Source organism: Tursiops truncatus, chromosome 10 (genome assembly GCF_011762595.2).
Source record: "Tursiops truncatus isolate mTurTru1 chromosome 10, mTurTru1.mat.Y, whole genome shotgun sequence".
In the NCBI taxonomy this organism is placed as follows: Eukaryota; Metazoa; Chordata; class Mammalia; order Artiodactyla; family Delphinidae; genus Tursiops; species Tursiops truncatus.
The window spans coordinates 20,079,963-20,104,340 of NC_047043.1; the positions used below are offsets into that span (position 1 = coordinate 20,079,963).

The 24,378-nt window shown below is 40.8% G+C and overlaps 2 protein-coding genes across 3 annotated transcripts in view; one reads left to right on the top strand and one right to left on the bottom strand.

The window, feature by feature from the left end:
* The window catches only part of LOC101335474 (cytidine monophosphate-N-acetylneuraminic acid hydroxylase), a 260,691-nt gene that overhangs the window by 120,374 nt on the left and 115,939 nt on the right, over nucleotides 1–24,378 (bottom strand). The window lies entirely within an intron of this gene.
* Nucleotides 1–24,378, top strand: part of CARMIL1 (capping protein regulator and myosin 1 linker 1) — a 434,292-nt gene that overhangs the window by 80,899 nt on the left and 329,015 nt on the right. Inside the window, exon 2 of the mRNA XM_073810414.1 lies at nucleotides 12,215–12,317. The gene's annotated coding sequence lies outside the window, so the exon portion shown is untranslated. The remainder of the gene's footprint in view (nucleotides 1–12,214; nucleotides 12,318–24,378) is intronic.

The window sequence follows — 24,378 nt, forward strand, 5'->3', positions numbered from 1 at the left end:
CCCCAGCTAATGACTGTTCTAGCTTTAGATCAGCCCTCTCCACTATGCTTATTAAAGGGACGGTGAGGGGCGTGCTCCTCTGCTGGTTTCCCTGGTAACTGATGAGCCAAGATGATGTCAGTTCCCCCTATAACTGGTAACCCCCCCCAACCGCCTCCCCCCAGAAAACTGGCGCCATGTCCTGCCCAGCTACCTGCTGCACACGGTGGGGTGTTGCTCCAACCCGGCTTCAGACGTGTAAGCTCTCCCATCCATTAAACCAATGATGTCTGTTGCTGACTCTGGGCTCTGTCTTTGGTCTTGAAGGTGGGCAAGTACAGGCTTTGTAGGCCTGCGGGGTACAGCCCAACACCATGGTAATGTAAGATGTCAACAGTGAGGGGAAATGGGTAAGAGGTATATGGGAACCCTCTCCCTTTGCAATTTTAAATCTGTAATTATTCTAAAATAAAAGTTTGTTAAAAGTAGGTAAGCAAATGGAAACCACCTGCTAGAGCCTGCAGGGCCCCAGGTGCGTCTGTCTCAGGTCCCAGCCCTTCCCCAGGGTCTGGCCTCTCTGGCAGAGGCTCAGCTTCCATGACTAGAGGATTCTCTTGTTCCGTCATCCCTTTGCACAAGCCCATCCAAGCCACACAGGCTGTTTCTTCCAGCCCTGCACCTCCAGCCCTATCCCCTGGGAAACTACTGTACTATTTCTATCTAGTTAAGGTCATAAGGTTGAAATGGTGTGGAATTAATTTGTCTACATCTAAACTTTGGCTTGAAATGTATTTCCTCCCTACTGATACTCTTGACATATGTACTTTCTATAAGAATCACACAAGACACTGTGGGTGGGAGTGGAAAAGAAAATTTGGGGGCTCATCGACTTTACTTGAAATGCTTCATAAGGCATGGTTTAATTTGGGGGGGCAGGGAGGAGAGCAGATTTTTTAAAATTGTGCTCTAGCATGCTTCTTTTAAGAGGTAACTATTAAGAGGGACAATTTCTTTTTTTAATTTTCCGGTGAGTTTTGGGCCCTTTTAAAACTCCCAGTTAAAAGAATGTGAGGGAAGTAAGAGGGAAATATTCTCTTTGTGAGGAACTCTGAATGGAATGCATTGTGTGAGGCCAAAGGAAAACTTCACTTGGGTAAGATTCTAATTGTATTCTTCCTTATCACGCTGGACAAGCTGACAACCCATATTTTACTGCTCAAAAAGGAAAAAAAAAGCCTTAACTTGTTCCCGTTGCAGAACTCAGGAGCACCTAAAAGCACAAGTGGAATGAAATACTTCCTTTTTATTTTCTTCCTTCTTATTTTCTCTTTTGAAACCATTAAGCCATTGCTTATTTGGAAACAGCGTGGCCTGCAGGCTCCAGGAACACAAGACTGACCATTTATTTATCCAATACATTAAGCACGTGATGCTAAGGACTGTGCTTGCCTCGAGCTTTGCAAGGTGTGGCCCTTGCAACGTTCCATCTAGAGGCGTGGCATAAATACCTTCAGGAGGAGGCAGTGGTTCTCAGCTGAGGGTAATTTTGCCTCCCTCCACGCCCCACCCCCAGATATTTGGTCCTGTCCGGAGGCAATTTCGATTGTTGCAACTTCGATTGGGGGTGGGGATGGGAAACGAAGCTGCTGGCATCTACTGGGTAGAGGCCAGGGATGCTGCTAAACAGCCTTCCATGCACGGAACAGCCCCAATCAGCAAAGAAGTATCCCACCCCAAATGTCAACAGTGCCAAGGTAAGAGCAACTGTGTGCTTTCTTCAAGGTTGAGAAAACATTGTTATTACATTATAATGTAATTAGTGTAGTGCTGTAAGTTAGATACAAGTCAGGTGCTCCAGAGAGCAAAGGAAAGATCACATCCACTTGGGATAATCAGAGAAGGTTTTGAGCCTTCAAGTGGGTTTTCTGTGATCCAGGGTACCTCATTTCTCCTAAGTCTTACAGGCCAAGATTTAGTTCCCCTAAATCTTGTAGTTCTGTATTTCAGTCAATAAGTAGCTGGTGAAAATCCTTGCCTGGCCAAGTAATTCAACATCTCTGCGTCTCTCTGTATTCTCTGCTGGAAAATGACAGGATTCATTCAGAAGCCCCAAGCTCCCTCCTGGCTTTGAGTAAGTGACAATTCTTACTCTGACCTTGTACTTGGTCACCCCAGGCCTCATAAAACACGATTCTCTGTCTTCTGTGGTTAATGCGTTCCTGTACCTGTCTCCCCCAACGTGGAAATACAGCATTTTGCTTATAATTTCTAGGGATTCAGAGGTCCCCAGAAACCCATCTCTGGACCTCTAAGGGTGCATGAGTCCCAGAATAAAAATTTTTACTCCAAAGTTTCCTGAGCAACAAAATCTTGTGCTGGGTCTATCAGAGCCCTTGGAACCTGACCCAGCTGAGTTTCCAAAACTATCAAGCTCCTTCTCTCATGCCACACTCATCTGTCTCTTGTTTTTCTATGATGGAATTAATTGTTTTATTTTGTTACTGCTGCTTTGCCAAATCATTTTAGCTAATCTCATGACCTTGCCAAAATCCAACTCACACAGCAGATGTTCTAACCCGCCAGGATGGGCTCTCACCACTTTCTCTCAATCCTAGAGGATGTTTCTGGTGGGTTCCCTTAAGCTAAGGGAACTGCCAGTGAGTGTGTCCCTGAAGCCCTAGGAGAGAGGATCCCTGCTTGAAGGAGCTTAATAAAGACCACTAACAAAGTCTGCTGTAAACCAGCCGGGTACACAGAATGTTACATCAGGGTATTTGCAATATTTTGTAAAAAATGACCTGGCTCTACCCAGAACAGAGGTGCTAAGAACTGCTTTGCTACTGTGAACAGGGCCTGAAGACCCTAGAAAGGCTCAGTAAGGTACCACGTGTGTCTATTGAACACTTGAAATAGGGCTAGTCCAAACTGAGATGTGCTGTCAGTGTAAAATACCACCAGATTGTGAATACTTAGCATAAACAAGAAATATAAATATTTCATTAATAATTTTATGTTTATTACATGTTGAAATGATGATATATGGTACATATTGGGCTAAAGAAGACAGATTATCATAGTTGACTTCACCTATTTCTTTTTACTTTTTAAATGTGGCTTTTAAGAAATTTCATATTATGCCTGTGCTCAGATTTAGGTCTGCATTATATTTCTATAAGGCTGTGCTGCTCTAGAGCCTTATGTATCCCCTGAAGACCAGTTGTAACCTCTATGGAGATTCCCTTTCTATCAAATCTAAATGACCTGCCGAAGGGCTGGTACATGACCCTGAGGAACCAGCCCAGACACCTGGAACCCCTTAGATTAGGCTCTCTGGAATATAATTTTAATTGTTTAGCTATAGATCGAATATTTGTGTCCCCCTCAAAATTCTTACACTGAAACCTGATACCTAACGTGATGGTATTAGGAGGTGAGGGCTTTGGGAGGTGCTTAGGTCATGAGGGTGAAGCCCTCATGAAAGGGATTAATACATTTATAAAAGAGAGCCCACAGATCTTCCTATCCCCCTCTATTATGTAAGGACACAGCAAAACGACAGACACTTGTGAGGAAGTGGGCTCTCACCAGATAACGAATCTGTCAGTACCTTGATCCTCACCGGCCCCGCTACCTACTAATCTCCCATTGCTGCTACCACCAAAATCCCCCAGGCTCATGTGGGTGCCCTCCTAAACCCAGCTGGGCTCTAACACCCTGTGTGAGGCCACTGCCAACACTCCCATGTGGGTGTTCTCACCCCCTCATGGACTGCACACCCAGACACAGATGCCTTCCTGGTACTAGTTTGCTGCCCACTTCACCCTGTCTTTCATGGTGACTTTGGACTGAGTTATTCAGGAAGGCAGACAAGCAGGCAGGCACAAAGCAATTAAAATATCTTAGACAATCTGGAGCATAAACTAGCCTGCTGTATAGCTCTTTAGGACAGCCTACAGAGTTCTTTACAGTCTCATCTGGTCTACTTAGAGTGGAGTCAGGTGAGGATGTTGTAAGAGTGTGCCCTTCATGTCTCTTTAATTTGCAAGAGACATCCCTCATTGAGGGTGTCACTTGAAGCAGAATATTTACTTTCACTGATGCAGGGCCTTGTGAAAAGGAATCTTCTCTGTTTATTAAAATCAACATGATATGTAGTATCAGAGGTAAATTTCTTTTCAAAGAAATCTCCTAAAATGACCTGAGTTCAAATCAGAGTAAGGACTGATGAAACTTGCCAAGATGGCCCATAATTTTGCAGAGGAGCAGTTGGGTAGAAAATACCCTTTCTCCAGAGTGAATTATGATATGAGGCAACACCACATCTAATAGAAAAACACTGTGAAAGAGTCTCAAAGCACTACTGAGATATAGAAAGCATTAGTCAGGGGCTTCCCTGGTGGCGCAGTGGTTGAGAGTCCGCCTGCCGATGCAGGGGACACGGGTTCGTGCCCCTGTCCGGGAGGATCCCACATGCCGCGGAGCGGCTGAGCTCGTGAGCCATGGCCGCTGAGCCTGTGCGTCCGGACCCTGTGCTCCGCAGCGGGAGAGGCCACAACAGTGAGTGACGCACGTACCGCAAAAAAAAAAAAAAAAAAGAAAAGCATTAGTCAGGTGGAAAGATATTAGAATGAAGAATTAGAAATACAAGTGACAGGGACTTCCCTGGTGGTGCTGTGGTTAAGAATCTGCCTGCCAGTGCAGGGGACATGGGTTAGGTCCCTGGTCCGGGAAGATCCCACATGCCGCACAGCAACTAAGCCTGAGCACCACGGCTACTGAGCCTGCACTCTAGAGCCCGCAAGCCACAACTACTGAAGCTCGCGTGCCTAGAGCCTGTGCTCCACAACAAGAGAAGCCACCGCAATGAGAAGCCCGCGCACTGCAACGAAGAGTAGCCCCCGCTCACCGCAACTAGAGAAAGCCTGCACGCAGCAACGAAGACCCAATGCAGCCATAAATAAATAAATAAATAAATAAATAAATAAATAAATAAATAAATAAATAATGCTGTGAATTCAGAACACAATGATAAAAAAAATTTTTTTTAAATACAAGTAACAACACATGGAACTATTTCGAGATAATGTATATAATCGTTTAAGGCAATGGGTTCCCAGCATATATGTAGACTGAGCAAGAAATATATATAGATAACGTGCAATGTATATCTTCCACAATGCATAGAAACTGAATATTTTGAACATTTACTTACTTAAACTAAGATATAGCATTAAAAATAATAGTTATGGGGTTTTTTTTAATTGAAGTATAGTTGATTTACAATGTTGTGTTAGTTTCAGGTGTACAACAAAGTGATTTAGTTATATAAATATTATTTTTCAGATTCTTTTCCTTATAGATTATTACAAGATATTGATTATAGTTCCCTGTGCTATACAGTAGGTTCTTGTTGTTTATCTATTTTATATATAGTAGTGTGTACTGTTAATCCCAAACTCCTAATTTATCCCCCTCTCCCCCTTGGTAATCATAAGTTTGGTTTCTATGTCTGTGAGTCTGTTTCTGTTATGTAAATAAATTCATTCATATCTTTTTTTAGATTCCACATTTAAGTGATGTCATATGATATTGTCTTTCTCTGTCTGACTTACTTCATTTAGTATACTAATCTCTAGGTCCATCCACATTGCTGCAAATGGCATGATTTCGTTCTTTTTTACGACTGAGTAATATTCCAGTGTGTGTGTGTGTGTGTGTGTGTGTGTGTGTGTATGTGCAACATCTTCTTTATCCATTCATCTGTCGATGGACATTTAGGTTGCTTCCATGTCTTTGCTATTGTAAATAGTGCTGCTATGAACATTAGGGTGCATGTATCTTTTCAAATTAAAGTTTTCTCCTTTTCTGGATATATGCCCAGGAGAAAGATTGCTGGATCATATGGTAACTTTTAGGTTTTGGGTTTTTTTTGGCCGCACCATGCGGCATGCAGGATCTTAGTTCCCTGACCGGGGATCAAACCCATGCCCCCTGCATTGGGAGTGCAGAGTCTTAACCACTGGACCACCAGGGAAGTCCCTATTTTTAGTTTTTTAAGGAACCTCCGTACTCTTCCCCATAGTGGCTGCACCAATTCACATTCCCACCAACAGTGTAGGAGGGTTCTTACGGATTTTTTTTTTTTCTGGCTATCAAAGTGACATTCACTATAGAAAATACAATAGAACACAAAGAAAAATGTAGCAATCACATGTATATCTACCACTCAGCTTAACTTCTTATTAATATTTTGGTATATTTCCTTTAGACCATATTGTTTGCTTTAAAAATCGGATCATATGATACACGCTTGGACTTTTTCACGATGATACATGTCACAAACATTTTCCCATAACATGGATACACTATGACATAATTTTAATGGCTATGTAATATTTTGTTGTACAGATGCACCATAATTTATTTAACCACTTTTCTGTTGTTCGGTATTTTAGTGGTTTCCAATTTTGGCTCTTAGAAATAATGTTGTAATTAACATTTGTATATAAGTATTTTCTCACATCTGTGATTATTTCCTCAGGATAAACTTTTAGAAGTGGAAATTGAGTTGCTGGAGCAAAGTGTGGTACAAAATCATGTTGCTATCATAATTTAAATTACATATAAGTCAATAGGATATGCAGAAAAGAGTAATATACTTTCATGAAGTATGTGAGGGTTTCTTACAAATATAATTGATATATTTTTTAGCATTTTGGTTGGATTGTGTGCTTAATAATCCCTGGGAAAATTAAAGAACAGACTGTCCCTCAACAGTCTCAGAAAAGCAGAATTGCTAGTTTGATCCTAGTTCCAAAGGCTTCCCCTAGGCTTTTGTGGTAATAAAGGAATTATTGCCTAATATCGCACCGGCAGAACAAATAGTAAAATATTTATTTTGGAATATCTGCTTTCTATCTGGCAGGGATTTGGAATTTTAAAATCTTCTCTCAAATATTCCAGAACCATAAAATACAATAAGCTTTGAATTAAGAATTAATTGGGCTTTTCTTTCCCCTACTGTTTGTTCAATTTTTTAAGAGAAAAAAAAATGCTACAGTTAACTCTTAACTCTTATTCTTGAATATTAATGTGTGCTGCTTCCTAGATGTTGGGGACTGGACCAGATGACCTCTTGAGATCCTTTCAGTATGTAAATCCAACTTTTATATTCAACGAGCTTTAACTTGGAGAACTTATCACCCACTGCTCAGTCAAGCCCTTTCCTCTTTAACGCACATTTTCTTTGTGCTTTAAGTTTCCTTTTATGCTCACAGAGGGTGTCTGCCAACCACCACTGCTGTCATTATGTCAATGTTTTTACATGAGCATTAATCTAACAATGAAGGATACAGGAGCAGAATGCCAAGTTCAGTAATGCTTATAGCCATGAGTATGGGACATTCTTAGAACATTAACAAAGACGTTAAAGTCTTGAGTTAAGATCTGATGTAATATGATTATACTTGAGAGTACAAGAGAAATTCTCAAATGCTTAAGCCTTGAAGTGCAAAGGAAATTCAGTGCTCTTTTTCACACAAAACCTTCTACAGAAAGATGGAAGAAAACCCATCGCAATGTTGTATATTTTTTATCCACTCTGGTTCACTAAACTATAGTTTTACAATTTAACACAATTCTTGTCTTCTATATGAGTCTATTGCTCTAACATACTCTGTAAATGATTTATGTTCGTTTATTTGGTTAAGCTTCTAGTTGCTGCTGGTTGGGGTGTGTGTGTCTGTGTTAGAATCTGTGTCAAGCACTGTGAAGGCCACCTAATGGCTGAACCCCAATATCCATGCCCCACTTAACCTTTCCCAATGGTCCCCACTTACACTGCAGATCCATTGTTACCCTCAAATATCCCACTTCAGGGCAGGAACAAATGACATGTACTGGGCCAAAGAGGACATTCACTGTACTGACTACAGTGATTAGATCAGAGATGGGCCTTGGTCTAAGCCAATAGTGAATTTCAGGACTATTATTGACACTTCTGAAACATGTTTCTTTCTTTCTGTGTAGTGTAGGACATAAAGTTAGAATTGTTATTGTTACTTTGCCACCATATAGGACGCTAACCTCAGAATCAATCCAACACACCAAGAAGGGAAAACTGAGAAAATTAAAGAGAACTGTAACCCTGATTGACCCACACCTTAAGGAATATGTTCCCTTTGTTGTGTAATGCAGTTGGAATTTCTGTTACTCGCAACTGGAAATATCCTAACTGATTCAGAATCTCTGAAGTGGTTATGGCTTTGGGAAGCATGCAGGAAGCTAAATGGTTCTGACCTTCTTTTTCTAGAACCTACTAGTTAAAGAAAAGATTAAGGGGAAGTACGGAGAGAGAAGTCAACCCACTGTGATGGTTAATTTATGTGACAACTTGATTAGATTAAGGGATGCCCAGATGGCTGGTAAAACATTATTACTGGGCATGTCTGTGAGGGTGTTTCTGGAAGAGATTAGCATTTGAATTGGTAGACTGAGTAAAGAAGATCGTCCTCACCAGTGCAGATGGGCCTCATCCAATTTGTTGTGGACCTGAATAGAACAAAAATGTGGAGGAAGGATGAATTTGCTCTTTGCTTGAGCTTGGACACCCCTCTTGTCCTGCCCGCAGACATTGGCAATCCTGTTCTCGGACCTTCAGACTTGAACCAGGACTTATGCCATTAACCCCCATCCCCTGATTCTTGGACCTTTTGGACTCAGACTGAGACTTGTACCATCGGCTCCCTTGGTTCTCAGGCCTTTGAACTCAGACTGAATTACACCATTGGCTTTCCTGGTTGTTCAGCTTGTAGACAGCAGATCAGGGGTATTCTTGGCCCCCATAACTGCATAAGCCAATAATAATAAATTTCTCTCTCTCTCTCTCTCTCTCTCTCCACCCCCCCCCCCCACCCCCACACCCAACGGTTAGGTCTGCTCTGGTTCCTCCCCATTCCTTGGACATGGTCCTACATGGCTTTTGATCAAGAGCCTGGCAGTTTTTGTCTCCTTAGCCTTGAAAGAGTGCAGCACATTCTGCCCTGCTCTTATCTATTTAGCCTCCTTCTCTCAATAGCTTCAAATATGGAAGAAGTCTTGAGGGGTAGACCAGCTATATATTAAAGATGGGTTCCCTCCCTCTAGCATTATCTAGGAGTTTGCCTCCTAGACAATGTGGAATTGAAGAAGACTTCATTCTTCTGATCCAAACTCAGCCTCTCAGCTTCCTTCACACAACCCCAGAACCCAGCAGATGTCTCCCTGCCGCTCCTCAAATGTCCAGCGTGTCATACCAGCCGTGCACAGAACTTCACTGGTTTCTCTTTCCTCCAGCAGAGTCCCACTGTATAGGCTAAACTCAATCCTCTGGTTTGCGTTGCTCTCACAGCTCTCTGTACCTAAAAAAACATGCTTTTGTCATTTATCCAGTTTTTCTGATTGCTGCACAGAAGCACTGTGCAGCCGTGACCTATTTCATTCTACTTGAAAGTGGAGGACCGCTTGTGGGTAACATCTTAACGTATTTAGGGTGGGAGTTCAAGAAGTGGTCCTTGAACTTCTACCCAACTAGCTACTTGACCTTGGCAAATTCACTTAACATCTCTTAGGGATGATAATGGCTACTTCTTTGGATTCTTACACGGATCAAGGGAAATAATATTTATACAAAGCACTTTCAAGGAAAAAATTCTTTAAATAAAAGGTAGTCTTTTTAAAATTCATTTATTCATTCATTCAAAGACACTTATTGAACACTTAATATATGCCAGACATTTTGCTAGGAGCAGGTGAGGGAAAATGAATGAATAAGACTTGGAAACCTGGTCTCACAAGAAGCTCACAATTCTAGTGGGGAAGGTGAATATGTAATTCAGTAACAGAAGTGCGTCATGTAATTATAGACATAGGTATAAGGTAAAATGGCATAGAGAAAGGAATAATTCCTTATATTCTGCTGGGGTAGGGAGGTTATGAAAGGCTTCCCAGAGAAAGTGAGGTTTTAGCTGAATTCCTATGTTCACCAAGAGTTAACAGAAAGAAAAAGAATACATCTCACTTGGCTGTTGTGTTGTTGCCTCTTATAACATCATGTCTCAAAAGCAACTTGAAGAATATGCAATAATTGATTTAAACTGATTTTAAGCAATCATTTAAAAACTGTCAGGCCTATCAGCCCATACAGAAATTGAGTGTGATGCAGATGTTAAGATTTTCAAACAATTGAAAGGACTGTGGAAATGAGAATATCATCTTCCGTTAGTTCCCGAACATCCTGGTAATATTTATTGCAGTTGCATTGAGAGGCTTTGCCTATTAAAGCCTACTGGTCATCCAAAATCTCTTGAAATACATGATTTCCAGAAAGACATCTATTCAAAACCTTTTTAAAAACTATATATATAACGAAAGCACCAATGAAAAATAGCAATCTACTTCGCAGCAAAGTTGAAAAATATGTGAAAGGAGGTAAAAGTGCACTATTGGAAATTCCTTTGCTGAAATGTCTAATGTTGTTTATTTATTTATTTTGCGGTACGCGGGCCTCTCACTGTTGTGGCCTCTCACTGTTGTGGCCTCTCCCGTTGCGGAGCACAGGCTCCGAACGCGCAGGCTCAGCGGCCATAGCTCACGCGCGCAGCTGCTCCGTGGCATGTGGGATCTTCCCAGACCGGGGCACGAACCCGTGTCCCCTGCCTTGGCAGGCGGACTCTCAACCACTGCGCCACCAGGGGAGCCCTCTAATGTTGTTTCAGAATACTTTGCCCTTAAGCAATTCTTCGTATTGCCCAAGAATATAATTTCTATTTCTATGAAGAAAAGTGAAAGACATTTATTACCAGAAACAGCAAACAACAATCGCCATTCGTTTGCTTGGGATTGTTTCACAAGGAAACGTTTAAATGTGTGTAGCTATTCTCTTATGTTGAAGTGTTTTAAATGTTTCTAAAAGTAAATAATATTTTGTTCACAGAGACACTAGGTAAGCAAAATATCATAATTATTAATAAGCCAATATGTCATGATATCAATAACTGTTAAAAAACAAAAACCATCATATTTCTGACATGATAAAATACATCGATGAAATCAGGGTTGTACATCCTTATAGAATGGGGTGGTTGAAATTAATTTCACACAGTTTATAAAACTCAAGACTATTTTTGGTTTCTCTGATGTTTGCCAGAATCAACATGTCATGAATGAGTATCTATGTGAAAGAAAAGAGATGAAAAATTCCTTTACAGATGCTTCACTTGAAATGTTTAGGGATTTAGCTAATTTATACTTACTTTTTTTACTGTGTGCAGATTTCTGATATGACTAGTTCTGTGTCAGTCATTTCTTTTATTTGAATAAATTCACTATGTATAACTTCTGATTTTTTAAAAAAATGATTTTATGTAAGTACGTTATCTACATAGGAAGATCTTCATGGTATATTAAGGGGAAATATCAGCCTATGAGCTTATTTTTGTGAAATAAGTAAGTTTAGAAAAGTAGTTTGGAACAGGTACTGGTTGCACAGAAGGATCACCTGGGGACTTTTGAAAAATCCAATAACCAGACCCCACCTCAGTTCGATTAAGTCAGAATCTGGTTGGGGATCCCAGGCACCTACTTCAAGAGCTCCCCACGTGATCCTAATTACAGCCAAGGTTGAGAATTACTGATTTAGAGATGCACAGACACAAACACACGCGCGCACACACACACACACACACACACACACACACACACTTGCAGTAGAGCTACCTGTTATGTGGCTTATGGGAAATTGTATATTCTTTTTGCTTATTTGTGTTGTCTGCAATAAACATGTACATTTTCTACAATAAACATGTAATTGAATGCATGTAACTTGAAAAGCAATAAAAATTGGATGGAATGATGGATAGAGGAAGGATGAGAGGGAGGGAGTGGAGAAGGAGAAAAAGAAAGAAAGGGAGGAAGGAGTAAAGGAAGAAGGGAGGAAGGGAAGGAGGGAGGAAAGTTTTTAAATTAAACTTGAACCTGCATCAACACAGCAAGGACTTGAGGTAACAGGGAGAGGAAACACACATGGTGTCCTTCTGCTGTCCTCACAAGTGGCTAAAAATGCTTTAGGAGCGTGAGAATGAGTTGAAGAAGGAGCTATCATCTGCTGAGTCTCTATCATATGTCATTGCTTTATTTTTTATCCCATTTAATCCCAATACCTACCCTGCAGGGCTGATACATAATCTTTCTTTCACAGATGGGGACATTGACTCTCAGAGACCTGACGTGTCGTACTGAGTCCAGTATTTGAATCCCGCGTGAGCCCAAGCCACTACCCCTTCATAAGCGTTGGGCACAAGGTATTTTTCCGTTGTGTGTCTAACAGCTGTGACTCTTGTTTTTTCACTTCTGTGGAGAATTGATACCTTTTCAAAGCTTTTTAGGTGTCACTTCTTCTGCCAAGACCCACCTGCCCTTGCTTACCCTTGGATGACCACAGATGCTTCACTGGGCGAACTTGACAAACGGCTTTGTTAGGCAAATTGTCCCGACCTTCTACTGAAGAACAGTTGCTACCACTTCATAATTATGCCCAACAATACATTCAAAAACCCACCCAGCTTCCTTTGTAAACATGGATGGGCCAGAGTATTGTCACTGTGTGGTAAATGCACGATAATTTTGCTGTCAGCTGGCATGATTTGACAGCTGCCAGCGGTAGATGATAAACAAAAAGAAAAAGAGGATCTAAGTGGCAAAAGTTACAGAAGCTAGAGAGAGTCGGGCAAGAGGAAGATATAGTTTAGATATGTCAGCTCTAATAAGTAAATGAGTCATGTAAAATAGCACGTCAATCAAGTTTTTTAAATAAATGAACCCCTGGAGCCCGAGTCTCATTTTCACATACCTTTTAATGCCAATGCTACATTCATCTACATTTCAGTATTATGTATTTTAGATTAAAGGGAAATGTTTCCGTTTCAAATGAGAGCATTCTAATTTCCCCCTGACTTTGTTCTTCATTACCTCCTCTAAGTTTCCATTAGACAAAATCAAATACAATTAAAATTCACCATATTTATTGGCTTTATTTACTGGTTGGTAACCCCCAGTAACTTAAGAGCAGAGAGGTAGCCCAAATAACCTCAAAGGCAGGGCTGGTTTACTTGCTCAAAGAGTCGCGGATGCTCAAGATGGTGTCTGGTACTTTGGCCATAAACATCTTCATTGTGGACATCTTTGCTGCAAGGATTTTTGCCACATAACAATGGCCATGAGGCAATTTTGCCATAAAAGATAAAATAGAAAAGTGGGGCATTAAAAAGGACATAACGAAACAGGAAAAATGAATAACAAAATTTAAAAGACTTTATTGCAAAATACAAAATATTTGAATACATTTAAAATGTGTGTTGATTCATGGCACTACTGCACAAATAACTGATTTTATTTTGGGGCTGTACCTAAGCAATTGTCCTCCAAGTCTTTTGTTCAGAATATTTAATCACACACTTTTTTTTGATTGTTGAATTTTTTCTCCTCATTCCAAACCATACATTTTCATTTTCACTAAAATTTCCTCCTTCATTAAGACAGGTATCAGTTTCCAAACACTAGGATGCGTATTTGTAACTGAGCTTTTTATTGCGACATGAAAGCATCTACACGGTTGTTTGTTTGTTGTTCTTGGTATATGGTCACATGTCCGTTGAGAGACACTCCAATTTTTTAGAGAAATGTGGGTTCGTTCAATTCTGCACCTTTGAGGTTCTCAGCCTCTTTCTCCTCCAATGTGGTGTGTTTCAAAGTAAGAAACCAATTCTTGGGGGCAATCCATCAATATCTGTCAGTTCAATAAAGCTATCAGTAACATCACTAACTGGAAGAAATGCTAATGCATTTCAACCAGTTGAAACCAAACCGTCAAACCAAACTGTTAACCACTTATTTAATCTTTTATGGCAAAATTGCCCTACGGTCAATTAGTTTCATGGCTGAAATGTTTGCAGCAAAAATGCTTGGGGCAAAGATATCTATGGCAAAGATGCTTATGGGGAAAGTACCTAGAACCACTTGATGTGGCGTCCTCAACCAACTGGACTTCCCTCTGATCACACCTGACATGTGTCTTCCAAGTGGCTTTCCTTGAACAGGATGGAATGAAGGAGAGAATATTAGCTCTGGAGTCAGGCTGTTCCGAGTTCGAATGCTAGCACTACCATTTATTGATTATGTGAGCTTGATAAAGTTGTTTAGTTTCTCTGAGTCTTAGTGTCTACATTTTGAAAGTTGGGATAATATGTTTCCCATGTTCTTCTTAGGAAAATTTCAAGACTGGATACATATCAAGTGCCTGGCCCAGTGCTTGATACAGGGTAGGCACTTAACAAATGTTAGCTTATACTCACACCTGATTACCGTTAGCATTGCCCCCAGCCCGCTCTGCCTGCAGCATGCTATTATCATGGTGGTTCTCTCTGGATATTATACTGTGTTCTCCAGGAAACTACATGCTCACTGGAAGTGGGGACAATGCCCAATCTTTTGTAAAGTTCACGGAAGCCTGAGCTCCAGTGATGGGCGATAACCAATGGACTTGACTAACCAACCTTCAACCAGGTGTAAGTTGGGTGTATGACTAGGACAGAGTTAATCAATATCAATTGGCTATTGAAATACTTTGTTCAGAAAACCTGGCAATGGCTATTGCATTTTTTAGTTCTAGCAAAGTATTTTCCAGTATTCAATAAAAACATAGAGTTTTAAACCACTGAAATCAACACACACTGGGAAGCAACATTTGAAAATGTATACTCTGCTAAGACAGAGAGTCATTTAAGAAAGGCCATTGATTTTCGAGTCAACACCTGAGCCCAGGCTACCCTACAGGGAAATATTGTGTGGCCCATTCGTAGCTAAAACCACATCATTTAAAAAAAATTTTTTTTTCACAATAAAACTTTATATACAAAAACAAGCAACAAGCTGGATTGGGTCCATGAGCCATACTTGACTGTCCCTCGCCAACCCCCTACCTGTTCTAGATTATCTCTTTGTTCACAAAATCTTTCTCCAAAAAGGGTTTGATATTATTGATTTTTTTCTGCTAACTAAGTCTTAATTATGTTCACGTTTACCCTCCCTGAGTTTGCACCCAGGGCAACATAGTGGGAATTTGGGATCTTTCTAAAGCTACAAGCCACAGAGAATCTCTTGGTTTACTACCATAGATGCTTGCCACGTCCATTGCGCGGAATTCTACATCACTAAAAAAAAAAAAAGTTTGACGCGTGCTTGGATGGAATCCAAGACAAATATGCCTTAGAGCATATCGCCCCCTAAGTTTCACAGTCTTCCAGATGCAACATGTTATTTTGCAGTCTTGGAGGTACATCGTGAAACTCTGCCACCTGAAAAGTATTCCCTGATCTATAACATAAAGCTGTGTGTGCCATGAGGGAAAGATCGTGCCTTATTCATCGCAGCAGCCTTTGCAGCTCAGAGTATATAGTACCGTGAATTCATTAGGTGCTAAATAACTGTGGGTTGAATTGAACTAATTAGAGCAGGTATGTTTGAGGGCAGAAAGAGTTAGTAAACTGAAGAAATACTTCACTTTTCACATTGAAAGTGATTCTCATCATCTTACTGCAGCTGAGAATCAGTCATGAGCACAAGCTGATCTCTTTCAAGGCTGGGATAATTTGCACCAGTTAGAAAGCTTGTTAATTTTGTGTGGAGGTTTGGATAGAGTTGTGCATATTTCTAATCAAATTCCTCCTAAATATTCTTGCCTGTGAATATTTGTCCCCCAATTGCTGTTTTCAGTTTCAAGTACTTCAAAATACAAACAGGATTTAAATCAAGCTGCAAAAATATGAACTATAAACTGGTATTTGGAGAAGACAGGCTTCTCCATTTATGCACGCAAAAAAGGAATGATTGAACAACATTCCAAACGGGAGTCATCACCTGTACAGATCACTTTAAGGAATTAGCCAAACATCCCATTCTATGAACTGGTCAAGAGATAAATTAGATACGTTGCTAATTACTGTGTTGTCCGGTGGCTGCAAAAAAAAAAGAAAAGAAAAGAAATCAAAGAGTGAGGGAACAGTTACTGCCTACTGAATTAGTGAAAATGTAAAAAGCTAGGATATTCAGTGCCAGTAGAGCTTTAGTAAAACTGGCGCTCTTGGGCATGGCTGACAGCAATAAAAATGATACCTTTCTAAAGCAATTTGGGAAGCCACAAAAAAATGTTCCTAGCTTCTGATCCAAACTTCTGGGACTTTATCCTGAGAAATTTGTCCAAACATGAACAAAAACTATCTGCATGAACATGTCTGTTGCAGTATAATTCATACTGATAGGAAATGAGAAGTGACAATAGGGCAATGTTTAAGGCAATGTTTAATGTTACAGTGTACCTCCTCTATGGAATGTTAATTTCAAGAACGATTATGGAATCCATAGCAATATCGAAAAATACTTGGAGAATGTTGACCAAAAATTGTAGGGACTTCCGTGGAGTTCCAGTGGTTAAGACTCCACATCTCCACTGCAGGGGGCACGGGTTCGATCCCTTGTTGGGGAATTAAGATCTTGCATGCCGCAAGGTGTGGCCAATAAAGAAGAAAAAAAAGAAAATGGTAAAATATGAAGTTTTGTTGTGGTGTAGCAACAGCTATGTAATCAGTGCACATATTTCAAAAAGAGTAGCCAAAGATACACCAAAAATGGTAACAGTTGCTTTGTTAGAAATATAACACTATGAGAGTATAATTTAAATGTGTTTTCTATTCCCTGAGTATTGCCTATTGTGGTTATATTTAATAAATTGAAAATACAAACAAAATGAGATCTTCAGAGAAGGAAATTAACTACCTTTTCCTGTTTCTTCTTCCAGTAAGTAATAAACTTAGGTGTCAGTGAAATCTTCCTTAATTCCAACCCGCATTTCTTATGCTGTGGCTTAAGTGTATTTTTTCTTGGAATTAAGATTTCCATCCTCTGTATTTGTTATTTTAGTCAAGGGTACTATAGCTCCATGGTAAAGTTTTTTCAGTTCTTTCTATTTCCTTGAGGTTGCATGCAGGTGTGTTCGGTACAGGAAGTTTAAACTATAAATGTATATATATATATATATATATATATATATGTATAAAACACCTAATGAAGGACTTTCTTTTTGAAAGCTTATTTGACCATCGGCTGGTTTTGCTACAATCTAATGGCTGTTCACTGTAATTCTAAAATTCCATGGTTGTTCTCTAGCCTCTTTCAGGGCTTATTATTCTAAAGAGGAAAGAACAAAATAGTTCCCTTTAAGATTAAACCAGGGACATGGTCTTTCTTGTACTTGAGTGCCCTTGTCTGTTCCAAGAAAAAGAAACTGATGCTATTTCAGCTTTCCTCATGTGATTAAAAGAATTCAAACTTTTATGGTCGTACACAGGAATGTCACCAAACTCCCTCTTTCCTTTCGAGTTGTGGAAATGTTAGCTGCATTTGAGCAAAACTAAAATACCCAAGATCTTATTCTTTCAGGACCCATCCTGATGGTGGCATTTGCTATGTTGCCCATGGATGTCTCTTTCGTTCCACAGAAAAACATACCTGCCAGTGATGGTTCAAGATGTGTTCCTCAGCTGTCACATGTGTACTCATATTGTATAATTAAGAACCCAGATTCAAGTACTAGCTCTTTCACTTACTAGATGTATACCCTTCGTCGAACAAAACAAAACAAGAAGCTCTCCATTCCTATTCCTTGTTAGTCAAAGTGAATAACATTACCTAATGAGGATGAATTTTTTTAAGTGCCGTAATAGGTTTTGGTGGGATTTAAAATTTTTTCTTTTGTTTTTTGGCCATGCCACGTGGCATGTGGGACCTTAGTTCCCCCACCAGGGATTGAACCCATGCCGCCTGCAGTGGAAGCATGGAGTCTTAACCACTAGACTGCCAGGGAAGTCCCTGGTTTTGGTGTTTTTTTTAAAAAGCTTTCATGATGAAGTGTTCTATAATGTAAAATGTATTATGTAATTGTATGTATATATTAGTGTGTGTGTGTATCGAAGGCATGAATAAGATGATGTTATATAATCGATTGGCAGGGAAGTATATAATACTTGTTCAGCCTCACTATGAGTCAGCGCAGATCTTAAACATCTCAACAATTGCTGACTATGAGTCTACGGAGTCATAGAAACTGCAGGTTTGTTGTTGTTGTTTTTTTTGCGGTACGCGGGCCTCACACTGCTGTGGCCTCTCCCGTTGCGGAGCACAGGCTCTGGACACGCAGGCTCAGTGGTCATGGCTCACGGGCCCAGCCGCTCTGCGGCATGCAGGATCTTCCCGTACCGGGGCACGAACCCGTGTCCCCTGCATCGGCAGGCGGACTCTCAAACACTGTGCCACCAGGGAAGCCCGAAACCGTAGGTTTTTTATCTTATTTCTTTCTTGAACAGTATTTATAAAATTACAAGAACCTTTAGCCTAGAGAATCTCAACTATCACCCAGTGAACAGATATTAAGTATGTTAACATCTTGATGCCCTCAGCCCTCAGGGCAGCCAGGCAGGGCCTGGGGTTGTGCCCGAGGCCCTAGAAAGACCGCCCTCCTGTTGAGAGTTGCCCCATCTGTTTATGCCAGTGTTCTGGACAAATACAATTATTTTCTATGTGTGCATGTCAGAAATAGGGTTGGGAAGCCCCGTGTTAGAGCTCGATCTCATTGGGGATCATTTGTGCGTTTAAGTGATATACTTCTGTGACTGGGCTTGACTTTGCATTAGTTCCCTTTCTAGATGTTCCTATTTTGTTGCTCTAAATTATTTATGCTTTTCACACAGACAGGGCTGCCTTTTCTAAACATGGGGTGTCCAAGGACTGAAACATTAATCTGTTAATGAGCAGCGAGTTTCCTGGCAATGTCTGTATCTGCTTGGAGGCATCATTAAAATGACCTTTGATCTGTGACCTAGAACTAGACAAGATAAGAGGGAAAAGTCAAATCCACCCGATCTTATTTAGCAAATGTGGAAAATTTTCAGAATAAAATTAAACCTTCAATAGATTATTTAATTTAATCAAATAATAAAACAATCTCAATGGAATTGACAAACTGAACCAGCCTTGACACTATGTAATGGGTCCCTTGGTCTCAGTGGACTTGGGATGTAAGTGGACCCCAGGTAGAAAATAAAACCCAGACACTAACTAATAGAACCTTCACAATGTCCAGCATCTACTCAAAGATTCTCAGGCAAAGAAGCAAGAGAATGTGACCCAGAAACAAGTAATCAAAAGAAATGGGGACTTCTCTGGTGGTGCAGTGATGCAGAATCCACCTGCCAATGCAAGGGACACGGGTTCAATCCCTGGTGGGGGAAGATCCCACATGTCGCGGAGCAGCTAAGCCCCTGTGCCACAACTACTGAGCCTGCCCTCTGGAGCCCACGAGCCACAACTACTGAGCCCGTGTGCTGCAACCACTGAAGCTCGCATGCCTAGAGCCCGTGCTCTGCAACAAGAGAAGCCACAGCAATGAGAAGCCCGCACACCACAACGAAAATTAGCCCCCGCTCGCCGCAACTAGAGAAAGCCCATGCGCAGCAACAAAGACCCAAAGCAGCCAAAAATAAATAAAAATTTAAAAAAGGTTCTCTTAAAAAATAAAATAAATGTGTATGTTTGTGTGTTCACATATGCATGTGAGCAAATTTAAAACAACAAAAAAGCAAGGAAATGATAAATCTAATATTTAAGATCAAGCTTATCCTTTGAGGGAGATGCAGCAAGATGGGATGAGGAAGAAACATGTAGGTAAATATATTCGTGGTTGTATTCTGGCCCTTGGATTGGATTATGTTCATTATTTTATTAAAATAAAGGATGCTGTGAATGGATCAATGATGATGGTGTATTATCAACCGGAAGTTATGACTAAGCTAATTCTCTGCAGCTGAAGTCCAGTGGGAGAAATAAAACAGGAGGAATAGAAAAGGACACCGGATGTATGAATGGTCTAGGGCAGGAAATGGTTTAACTTTCTAGAAAATAAAAAAGGCCAATGTGGCTGATACATCGAAAATCAACAAGATGTATCTCTCAGAGCAGACTCTCATTGACCAATCCTACAGAGGGATATGTTTAAACAAGGAGACTCATTTATTATTTCATGGTGTGAAATACAACAGTCATAAGGTCTGGAATGTTTAGCCCATTGATAGCAGGGGGGAGGGGGAGAAAAGAGCACATAACAGCACTCATTAAATGTTACTTCACATCCCCTTTATAACTGTAAAGTTCTGTACCAGTCAGTAGGTGTTAGTGTTTGTTTTTCATATGGAGAAATTACACAGAACAAGAATGATATTGTGAAAAGAACACTTAAAATGAGAGTCCTAGGGCTTCCCTGGTGGCGCAGTGGTTGAGAGTCCGCCTGCCGATGCAGGGAACAGGGGTTCGTGCCCCGGTCCGGGAGGATCCCACATGACACGGAGCGGCTGGGCCTGTGAGCCATGGCCGCTGAGCCTGCGCGTCCGGAGCCTGTGATCCGCAACGGGAGAGGCCACAACAGTGAGAGGCCTGCGTACCGCAAAAAAAAAAAAAAAAAAAGAGTCCTAGCTCTGCTGAATGATATTAAGGAAATTACTCTCATTCAGCTCCATCTGTAATAACTGGAATTGGGATATTGGAGCTTTCCAAATTGAGTTCCACAGAACAACATTCCTTGAGATATTAACAGAAGTTTAATGGAAAAGAATTCAGTAGTCAAGTACATTTGGGAAGTGCTGTATCCTATATTCCTTCTTTCAGAAAGCCCTAAGGCACAGTAGCATGTTAATTACTCTGAGAAGTTCTACATTGGTTTCTGTGAAGAAACCATTGGAACTTCATTTATTGCATCGTTGCTGAAACTTATTTATCTATGAAACACTTTTTTATCGCCATCTTTTGAAACAGGACTTGAGGTACACTAGCCAGGATTTCTCAGGTCCTTTTCAGAGGTAAAACTAAGATTCTTTCTGAAATCTATACAGTACAAATAGTAGAGCTGAAAAAAAAAAAAAATTGTAGAGCTGGACTGAAACATGAGAGTGAGACTCAACTGATAAATTAGATTAAAGCAATGGAATGTGAAGTGTGTATATTGATGGAGTAAACAGTCTACAACAATATCATTGTCTTATGTGGAGGTAGCCTTCGTATTCTTTCTGGATTTGGTTATTTGCGGAGTTAAAGAACAACTTGAGAGATTTTATCAACTAAAATTCTCCTGGGATCTCCCAGAGATTCATTTCACAAATTTTGAGTGTCTACTATGTGTCAGGCACTGTTCTAGACGCCAGCATGATAGATGGCACTAGTGGTGTGTGTCAGAATCACTTGTGCCTGTAGTGCAACCTGAGGAAGAGCAACTCAGCTAGCTACCAGCAGATGGCAGTAGTAGTCAGTTGTTGAAGCAGCTTATTGGCTTTAGAAATAAATGGAAATACCACATTTTAAATCCAACCTGTAAATCAGAGCTACTCTGTGGTGTTGATGTGTAACCTTGGGATAGTCGTTTAACCTCTCTGGGGTGAAGTTTCCCTACCTGAATAATGGAGATAGTAAAAATTGTCTTGAGGATTAAATGAGAAAAGATTTAAATTGTTCAGCATGAAGGAAGGACCATAAATGTTGTTTTTATTCAGTATGGTAGATACTGTTCTCATGCCACTTGACAAAGTGTCAATTTGCCAAAATAGGAATCAAATCAGACGGTTAAAAGAGGTATTTCTGGGACTTCCCTGGTGGTACACTGGTTAAGAATCTGCCTGCATGGGGCTCCCCTGGTGGCGCAGTGGTTGAGAGTCCGCCTGCTGATGCAGGGGACACGGGTTCATGCCCCGGTCCGGAAAGATCCCACATGCCGCGGAGCGGCTGGGCCTGTGAGCCATGGCCGCTGAGCCCGCGCGTCCGGAGCCTGTGCTCCGCAATGGGAGAGGCCACAACAGTGAGAGGCCCGCAACAGTGAGAGGCCCGCGTACCGCAAAAAAAAAAAAAAAAAAAAAAAAAAAAAAAAGAATCTGCCTGCCAACGCAGAGGACACAGGTTCGAGCCCTGGTCTTGGAAGATCCCACATGCCGCAGAGCAACTAAGCCCGTGCACCACAACTACTGAGCCTGCGCTCTCGAGCCGCGAGCCACAACTACTGAGCCCGTGTGCCACAACTACTGAAACCCATATGCCTAGAACCCGTGCTCCGCAACAAGAGAAGCCACCGATATGAGAAGCCTGCGCACCGCAACGAAGAGTAGCCCCAGCTCGCTGCGACTAGAGAAAGCCCCGTGCGCAGCAATGAAGACCCAAGCAGCCAAAAATAAATAATATAAATAAAAATTAATTTTAAAAAAGAGGTATTTCTTCACAGAGCAATAATAATATTAAAAACAGAGAAATTTTAACAACAGAGTAAAAGGAGATCTAAATAACTGAAAATTTAACAAAGGGTACAATACGCACTTAAGGTAATCATTTGAAAGAAAGCCAGAAATTGGGCAGAGTTTTTTAATTGCTGCTTTTCTCACAGATCCCTTTTAGAGTATCTTGGTTGTCTGATAACTTCCTAGTTGTACTAACTCAAAGTAGTGGTGAATTATTTGTAGATTTCCTATTTATCCAAGGGGCATTTGGCTTGCTAATGGAGTTCCTACCTAGATAGCCAAGGGAACCCCAGGGCTATTAGAAAGTGAACAGTTTGACTTAAGCTTATTGTTGCCTGGACAAAGGAGACATTGTACCTCCGGACCTCTGGAATGACTCAGTTAGAATGAGCTGGAATGATCCAGTTAGAAAGAGCCAGAATTCAGAATTTAAAAGCCTCAGAGTCAGTTTACTTCACTTCTAGAAAAGATGTGGGGGAGAAAACTGGGGGATGAAGTTGGGGTTCAGGGGTCTGTAGATGGGGATCCTTTCATACGCTTTTGAGAACTGCTCAAACAGCAAAGTTTCCCCCAAACAGGGACTGCTATTTCTAGCGATAATCCAGATATGCAAAGAGAGGTGTTTATTGAATGAATTCATCCATATGGGAGTGATTAAGGTGCTACGGGGAAGAGATGATTTCCATACAATCTCAAGAGTTCAATTAAAGAGGCAAACTGTATTTCCACTTGCAGTCCAAAAACATCCCACACATTTTCTATTCAATACTAATGAAGAGTGCTGTCTTACAGGAAGGTTACTCTTTTGGGGAGAACTCCACAGTCGGAGCTGATGAGCAACTAAGCAGCAGTAGTCTCATTTGTATGAAAATTCATGTGATGAAACTGAACAAGGGAAAATAGAATATAAACAATGCTGATGAAATATGTCAAGCGCTTAGCATCATAAGCGGCAGATATTACTGTTGGTATTATTACTTTTTTTTTAAAGTAGACTTACTTTTTTTAGAACAGTGTGAGGTTCACAGCAAAACTGAGTGGAAGGCACAGAGATTTCCCATGTACTCCCTGCCTCCACATATGCACAACCTTTCCCATTATCAACATCCAGCACCAGAGTGGTAATTTATTACAACTGAGGAATCTCCATGGACACATCATTGTCGCTCAAAGTCCATGGTTTATACTAGAGTTCACTTTTGGTGTTGTACATTCTTAGGGTTTGGACAAATATATGATGAAATGTATCTACCGTTATAGTATCATACAGAGTAGTTTCACTGGCCTAAAACTCCTTGAACTCCTATCCATCCCTCCCTCCTCTCAAACCCCTGGCCACCATTGATCTTTTACTGTCTCCACAGGGTTACCTTTTCCAGAATTTCACATGGTTGGAATAATACAGTAAGTAGCCTTTTCAGATTGGCTTCTTTCGTTCAGTAATATGCATTTAAGATTCCTCCACGTTTTTTTATGGCTGGATAAGTCATTTCTTTTTAGCGTTGAATTCCATCATCTGGATGTGCCACAGTTTATTTACCCATTCATGTACTGAAGGGCATCTTGGTTGCTAGATTTTTTAATTAAGAGAATTTGAAAAAATGTCATGAACTGTCTTCACTTTTGTGTGTGTGTGTGTCATTTTGTGTGTATGTGTATGTCATTTTTTTTTTAAATTTATTTTTGGCTGTGTTGGGTCTTTATTGCTGCATGTGGGCTTTCTCTCGTTGCAGGGCTGGGGGGGCTACTCTTTGTTGTGGTGCGTGGGCTTCTCATTGCGGTGGCTTCTCTTGTTGCAGAGCATGGGCTCTAGACATGTGGGCTTCAGTAGTTGTGGCTTGCGGGCTGTAGAGCACAGGCTCAGTAGTTGTAGTGCACGGGCTTAGTTGCTCCCCAGCATGTGGTATCTTCCCGGACAAGGGCTCGAACCCGTGTCCCCTGCATTGGCAGGTGGATTCTTAACCACTGTGCCACCAGGGAAGTC